The 8127-nt window shown below is 43.2% G+C and overlaps 1 long non-coding RNA gene across 1 annotated transcript in view; it reads right to left on the bottom strand.

The window, feature by feature from the left end:
• LOC123974561 overlaps positions 1-3042 on the bottom strand; it is a 5280-nt gene extending 2238 nt beyond the window's left edge. The window contains exon 1 of the long non-coding RNA XR_006825887.1: positions 2675-3042. This is a non-coding gene — a long non-coding RNA (uncharacterized LOC123974561). The remainder of the gene's footprint in view (positions 1-2674) is intronic.
• Positions 3043-8127: the final 5085 nt, after the last annotated feature.

Raw genomic sequence — 8127 nt, 5'->3', positions numbered from 1 at the left:
TGACAATGCCATGGTTAAAGTTTGGTTAGGGTCAAGTGAAGATCATGGTTTGGGTACTTAATTAAGGTTATCATGGTTACAATAATAACCATGTGGTTAAGGTCAGGGAAAGACAGTGGTCATGGTTAAAACAAACCAAGATTGACTATCCGAAATGAGAGTCGAACAGCGGTCTCCCATGGCAAAGTCAGATGTTTTGTTGACCCAACCTCCTCCCTCTGCCGGCTTTGTGGCTCTAAAATATTGTCACCCAACTTCCTTCCTTGTAATTATACCTTTGGTAAACAAATGTTGTTTGGGCAGCATTTTTGTTGAAATGACTGGTGCTGTTGTTTTTTTCTTGGGAAATAATAATAAATACTAGATTTGTGAAATTTGTGATTTTCATTTGTTGTTAAAACTGTCTCAGTGAGGTGTTAATTCAACTGTGTCTTAATTTTTGAGGCCGTAGATTGTGGTGTGGATTACGTTCTACATTCACTAAGAACATAAAGGGAACATTTACATTAGGTATTTATCAAACGCTTGTGTTATGTGGTCACTCAGAGTATATCCTATAGTGAATACATATAATTCACTCAGAAGGACACCATATAACGAATCTCAAACTGTCACACACATAAACTATATATATTCCAACATAAAGCTGTAATCTCTAAAGAGTCCAGAAACCCAGTGAAACAGAAATGGCGGCTCCCTCTGGGGCGATGAATGTCTATTTTTTACGGCAGCACTGTAAAAGAAACGTCTTTGTGTCACACACTTACACAAACCGCATGTACACACCACATACATACCTACACACAAACACACAGACAAAGGCTTGCCAGCCTCGGACGCACACATCCATTACTGACTTCCCAACAATAGCCTTTTACAGGCAAATAAAGGGTATTAGTGTAAGAGCTGTAAAACCTGTCACACCTCCAGTTACATGTGCCAGACAGTCAAACTCAGAGGAAGAAGAAATGTTTTCACCAGGAGATAAAAGAATCAATGAAGGAAAGAGAAAGTGAAAAGGGAGTGAGATTAGCCACATATCTGCTGTGTACTCACTGGGATGCAAAAAGGCTAATTGCTCAGAGACAAATATGAGGCACTGGGATGGGGAGAATCAGCAGCTGTGATCGATTGTTGGAAATTTTGGTTATATATATATATGTGTGTGTGTGTGTGTGTGTGTGTGTGTGTGTGTGTGTGTGTATAGGGGGGACATAGTGACAAATTTATATTTATCCGTCTGCAGTTCCTCAGCCTAACGAACATTTTAAGATTCTTTCGCTCACTCTTTTGGTTCACTCTAACTGCTATCATCTCGGTTTGTTTTCAACCGCTGCAGCAGAAAAAAAAAGCAGTATAAACCAACTGTACATTACCTGCCCAGCAACAAACAGCAGACAGACAAAGTAAGCGAAAAGCTATTGAACATAGTGGAGCATTCAGCAGATTAAGAGTTTGAGATGTCCCTCAGGAGCTATTATGGGAGTACACAGTCCGTCATTCAGCAATTGGAACAGCAGCGGACTTGATGACGGTCGGACCCGTTAGCGGTCGGGACTTCACATCTCCGAAAATGTTGTAGCAAAATTTCAAATCAGTTTAAACAACTATATTCCTACATGAAAAAACTCTTAAAACTGCATTCCGTGACACAATAATAGCAGTATTATTACTTACAGGTAAGTTTTAAGTTTTCGCCTCCGATATTTCTGCTTTTTGGCCTGAAATGCATTCTGGGATACTTGGCCATCCAAAGTCCACACAAAGTTTTCCAAAGTTCTTACTTTTTCTTATATTTCTTACTTCTAATAAACCACTTGACTACTGCTACTAAAATTACTTGTTCTTCTTCATCTTCTTTTTTGTACCTATTCAATGTAGTGACGAAACTCACTCTGTAGAGCAGTTTGTCCTTTTGGGCTACTAGTAGAAACATAGCGGCGCAGCATAACGACATCTATGTAAGGGGACCGGTGTAAGGGTTGTGGAATAAGAAGTATTATATTTCCCTCTGAAATGTGGTAGAATGGTAGCATAAAGTAGCATAAAATGGAAACACTCAAGAAAAGTACAGGCATTGCAGTACTTTACTAAATGTAGGCAACAAATACTCACTATTGCTGCCTCTGTTAGATACCAGTTGCACAAATGTAACAGCGATTATATAGATGATCAAATCAGTTAAATTGATTATATGTCAATGGGAAGCAGAAAATGTGAGCTGTCAGTGTCATCTGTTAACCACCGAGCAGCAGAGAAAGAAGCATCATTTAAACTGCCACAATGAGCAATGAGTATTGGCTATAAAAGATTCCACTTGTCATCCTCGGCCACCTAATTCCATTCCACATACTGATCAGTTGTATCAACGGCAGCTCGTCCTCATTTAAAACCATTTATGACTTTCCTGCAGAGAATTCAGCAGAATGGATATGATCATTTTGTCCTTTGTGTGTGTGTTTGTCAGCGTTGATGTCCAATTTATTTGCTCACATATCAGTTTAAAGTAAGTGTTCAATTATTGTGTTTTTTGAGCTGCACTGCAGCGTGCTCAGTCAACATTTGTACTAAAATAAATGATGAAAGAATTACCATATAAAAATCTCATATTGATATTGGCCTCTTCTTTGGTATCTGTTCAGAAAGATCCTAATTGTTATTCATCATCGCTTACCTCCATCTCATACTCAGATCAGTTGTGGCAGTAGTAAAGAGGATGGGGAGGTGGGGAGTGGGGGGATAATGAAGGCAAACAAGCTACAGCTGGCAAAACATAGGAGGCACATTGTGCGAGCCTTCTTGTGTGTCATTGCCTCCCAGCGGCGACCACGAATGCTGCATGACTCATGCATCTTCCTTCAACCGTCAGCTCATTGTTCGTTGTTGGGACTCAGTGTACTTCCAGGATTTGCAAGATGATTCAAGAGGAAGAACAGAATAATTTTCATTTCCAGTGGAAAAAGCAGAGCATTTGACCGAGACCTCGGCCTGTATTCATCAAACTTCTAACAATTCCATGTAAGAACGCTCTAAAGAGACAGTTTAGGATAAGTCACATCACATCCCCTCTCTTGTTTTTCATGGCTACAGACCTGGTTCATGACAGTGAAGAATAAGACACATTCATCAAGCAACTTGCTCCTACTTATGACAAAGTGTAGAAGGAAACTTAAAGGGCAACTTTCAAGTGAACACGTGATTAATAACCAATCAGGAACAAGGATTTACAATACATCTGCTAAATTGTAATTCTTTTAAAACAATTCTACTCAGTGTATGGTACTTTCAGGAGTTTGTGGCGACCATGGTCCGTGTACGTTCTGATAGTTTGTTTTTTCGTTTGAACGATGAAATGAACAAACGAGAAAACCACCTCTTTTTCGTTTGTCGTTTCAAACCAAAAACAAAGAAACGGGGGGGGGGAAAAAAAACAAAAAACAAACAGCCAATCTCCCGTCTTTTGGTTTCTGAATCCAAAAAAAAAAAACACGATAAACAACTAAACCTCCGTTTGAAGATAGACGTTAAGAAAAGAAAGACAGGTGGGCCAGGTGACCCGGAAGTAATGGTAAACGTATTAAAATAAAAGCCAAGCTTGTAGAACGGTCAGATCTGTAACATTATGCAGCACTAACTAATGTTAGACCAGGGTGACGTTAGATGAAAATAAATAAACCTGGACCGAGAGAAATATGTTAGTAACAGTAGTTGATTATGCACTATAATATTGCGCATTTATTCCAACAGCAACAGTCACCTTTTATTAAGCGCATTGTTTGGTGCAGTACAGTTGGTAGGTTAATGTAGGTAAACCCAAGAAATTATTCTGTGTGCAGAGTTGTTACTGTCAGTGCTATATTCCATCCATCTATCGTCAACCGCTGCATCCTGCGTACAGGGTCGCGGGGGGGCTGGAGCCAATCCCAGCTGACATCGGGCGCAAGGCAGGGTACACCCTGGACAGGTCGCCAGTCCATCACAGGGCCACACATAGACGAACCATGGTCCGTGGGGAACAACCACTCACGCTTACACCTAAGGACAATTTGGGGTCACCAATCAACCTAGTCCACATGTCTTTGGATGGTGGGAGGAAGCTGGAGCACCTGGAGAGAACCCACGCAGACACGGGGAGAACATGCAAACTCCACATAGAAAGGCCGGGGAAACCGAGGTTTGAACCCACAACCCCTCTTTCATTTGGTCTTATTTGCAGTCTAGTTTGTAGAATAAGGAGGGAACAGGGAACCTCGGGCGGACGTCCCTTGGGCAGGGCAGAGAGGGAACCTGGGACCTGAGGTGGGCTTTCCAGGGGCAGGGCAGAGAGGGAACCGGGGAGGTCAGGAGGTTGAGAGCCTGAGCTAAGGTCCACAGGGGGCCGGCGAGGACCGGAGGCCCCAGGAGGCCAGCGGAGAAGACGTAACCTCTCTGGAGGTCAGGCTAAGGGGACACTGGGATGGGGGCGAGACCTCTCCAGAGGCCAGGGAGTAGGGCAGGAACAGGGGTTGATGTCGGTCGTTCCCTGACAAGGTACAAGGAGCAGGGGTTGGCCGGACCACCGGCAGGGTTGAAAATGGTCGATCCACCAGGGCTCGAGGAGCAGGAGTCAGCCACGGCTTCTGAGAGACTTTTACCTGGCCAAAAGTCAGAAGCAAGTAGCCTACATGACTCAACTCCCTCCACTTCTCTTCCAACTCTAACCAGAGTTGGTTAGCTGCCTCCTGGAAGGTGGTTGCTGGGTCCATTTGTGGCTTGATCGTTCTGTTAGGGAGCAGGACAGAACGGACCCAAACGCAACACTCAGTTGAAAGGTGGTTTATTTAGGGGAAACAGAGGGGCTGGGGAAGAGGAGATGGAGGTGAGGCAGACGCCAGGGAAGGAGAGCACGGAGGACCGAGGGGCTGGCGAGGCGGAGGAGGAGAGGTGAGGGAGCCGTGGGAGGCAGGGGACCGGGGAAGGGAATGGTGTGGTGGCAGGTGGACTGGCGAGGAGCAAAGGGAGCCGGGGGAGCGTCGTGGAGGTAGCCCAAGAGGAGAGGACTGGTGGGCAAGCCCAGCTGACAGGACAGAGGACGAAGGTGAGTGAACCTGGGAAGGGAAACAGACAGACAGGGTTAGACACGGGGGAAAAACCAAGAGCTGATTTCAGGAGCTTGAGTGAACTTGTGGCACCAGGTTAGGAGCAACGATGATCAAGCAGGGGTTGACTGGAGAACCGGGGTAGAAGTACTGTCAGAGATGAGGCTGATTGCAGGCAGGTGTGGCAGGCAGAGGAGGTGGCTGACGAGATGCAGGTGCGGGTTGTTGGCTGGGCTCAGGAGCGGAGGGACAGAGAGAGGGAGAGCACACGCAGGAGGAGAGACACAGGGAGGCAGGCAGAGTACAGGAAAACAACAGGGGAAAACAGAATTACAAGCAAAAAGAGTTATAAACAGGACACTCACCGTCACCCGGGCTGCCACCACAACACTAGTTATCATCTTCATCATTCACCCTCAGCCCAGAGTTAAACCTGCATGCCCATGTAATCATACTGTTACTAAAGTATTTCTCTCGGTCCAGGTTTATTTATTTATTTACTATATCACCCTGGTGTAACGTTAGTGCTGCATAATGTTACAGATCTGAATGTTCTACGAGTTTGGCTTTTTTATTCTCTTTAATATTTTAGTTTTTGGCATTTTAATACGTTTACCATTACTTCCGGCTCACCTGGCCCACCTGGCTTAATTTTCTTAACGTCTATCTTCAAACGGAGAAATGAAATTAGGAATTTCAAAAAAAATATTTGAATTTGGCTTAGTCATTTTTTGTTTTTGGATTCAGAAACCAAGTATTGTAGTGGGTCACAGTGGATTTATAATAATAATAATATAATAATAATTATAATATTATATATAAGAGATCATTTTAACTACTTAATACAGTATACTATCTATAACAATGCAGCATATCTTCCAAGCTAGTCTTATGTTTTGTATTACATTTACATTGAATAGGACATAAATAGCGTAAGTAGAAGGAAACCTGAAGGGCAACTTTCAAGTGATCTGATCAGAAACAATGATTTGTTTTTTTAAAACAGTCAGTTCGGATTGGCGGACTCACCTCCTCCACTCTAGTGTTCAACACTGGAGCTCCCCAGAGCTGTGTGCTCAGCCCCCTTCTGTTCACGCTGTATACCTACAGCTGCATCCCTCGACATGAAGAGAACTCTGTTGTGAAGTTTGCGGATGACACCACCATCATCGGCCGGATTTCAAACAACAATGAGACTTCATATCGGGAAGAAATTCATAATCTTGCAGAGTGGTGCTCAGAGAACAACCTGCTGCTCAACATCAGCAAAACCAAGGAGCTGATCATTGATTTTAGGAAGAAGGAGATAAAGACACACACTCCTGTCTGCATCAGTGGTGCTGAGGTGGAGCAGGTGAATAATTTCAAGTTCCTGGGAAACAGCATCACAGAGAACCTGACATGGTCATCTCACATCTTTCAGCTGGTGAAGAAAGCTCAAAAACGCCTGTATTTCTTGAGGAAGCTTAAGGAGGCCAAATTCCCATGCCAAGTCAGCTTTTACAGAGGAGCAATAGAAAGCATCACAAACTGGCATGGGATTAACACTGCTCAGAAGATCATTGGTATCCATCTCCTGAGCATCAGTGATATCGGTGAGGTGAGGTGCCTACGCAGAGCCCAAAGGATACTAAAGGACAGTACCCACCCCAGCCACAGCCTGCCTTTTGGGAAGAGATATAGAAGTTTCTGCTGCTGCACCACCAGACTGCTGAGAAGTTGCCCCCAAGCAGACTCTTAAACTCTGATTCATCCTCAGCACTGCTCCAGTGATGATACTTTATTTCTGTTAACATTTTTCATAATTGATTCCTTATTAATGTATATTGTCTGCTATGTAGCAGAAGGGAGTTACAAAACTCAATTTCACTATACAACTTGTTGTATTGTGACAATAAAACTATCTACCTGACTACCTACAATTCTACTCAGTGGTGTATTATTCTTTTATTTCTTTTTAATCTATCTATTCAGGTATGTTTCACAGAGAGCCCAGCTCTCTTTTGCAGGAACGCCACACATTATACACATTGTAGTGCTCCGTATTTGTATAGCGCCTTTCTAGTCTTTTCGACCACTCAAAGCCCTTTTACACTACATCTGCATTCACCATTCACACACGGTCATACACTGGTGGAACAGCCACCAGGGGCAATTCGGGTTTCAGTATCTTGCCCAAGGACACTTTGACACGCAGCCTGGAGGACCAGGGGATTGAAACGCTGACCTTCCGATTAACGGGCAACCCGCTCTACCTCCTGAGCCACAGCCGCCCCCTAGTGCCTTACTTTTATGCACAAAAAACCCTCATAAAACCAAAAATTGTTTGAGCAGATATTAAAATGGCTGCATAAGATGATGGGATTATTCTGTCACCAAGGGGAATTGTCTTGGGTTTACACTAATGTGCTAGGAAAGAAAGATCACCTCGTTGTGTTTCAGTCCACTTCAACCAGGATGGATTCTACCTTTTGGATACAATTGAAATGATATGCAGTACATAAATTTCAATAAACTGCATGATTATACTCTGATTCAATTGAAATTCACTCAAACCTCTTATCCAAGGATATCCAAATGAGACTAACATGTGAAGTGGCCATCCATAGCACACAATGCCATGTAATGTGTAGCTGTTTTAGCCTCCAATCCATCAATGTAAACTAATTGTGTCCTGGTTTTGTGCCAGTACCTTCTTTGTACCACTCAGGCAGTTTGTTTCATAACCAGTTCCCAGAAAATTAATATTTGAATTGATGTATTCAGTATGAACAATGTAGCCTAATTTGTATGAGAAAAGCTAGCTACAAATGTTGATGAGACAGATATTGATCATCTAATGAAATTATGGCAACAAGGCCAGTCAATGAGAAAAGTCTCTGTGGATGATACAAGCATTCAGTACAGCAGTGCATTCAGAGAAATCCTTCAAAACCTGAGTTACATCTGTGTTTTTCATTAACTCTCTCAACAGTAAAGAGGATGTGGGTCATCTGCTACTGAGAGTCGATAAGATGACATTCAATTAGGCTACTGTATCTCAGAGAAC

The sequence above is a fragment of the Micropterus dolomieu genome, linkage group LG08, assembly GCF_021292245.1.
Source record: "Micropterus dolomieu isolate WLL.071019.BEF.003 ecotype Adirondacks linkage group LG08, ASM2129224v1, whole genome shotgun sequence".
NCBI lineage: Eukaryota > Metazoa > Chordata > Actinopteri > Centrarchiformes > Centrarchidae > Micropterus > Micropterus dolomieu.
The sequence above is the reverse complement of the archived record's forward strand: the minus strand, read 5'-3'. Positions and strand labels throughout refer to the sequence as shown.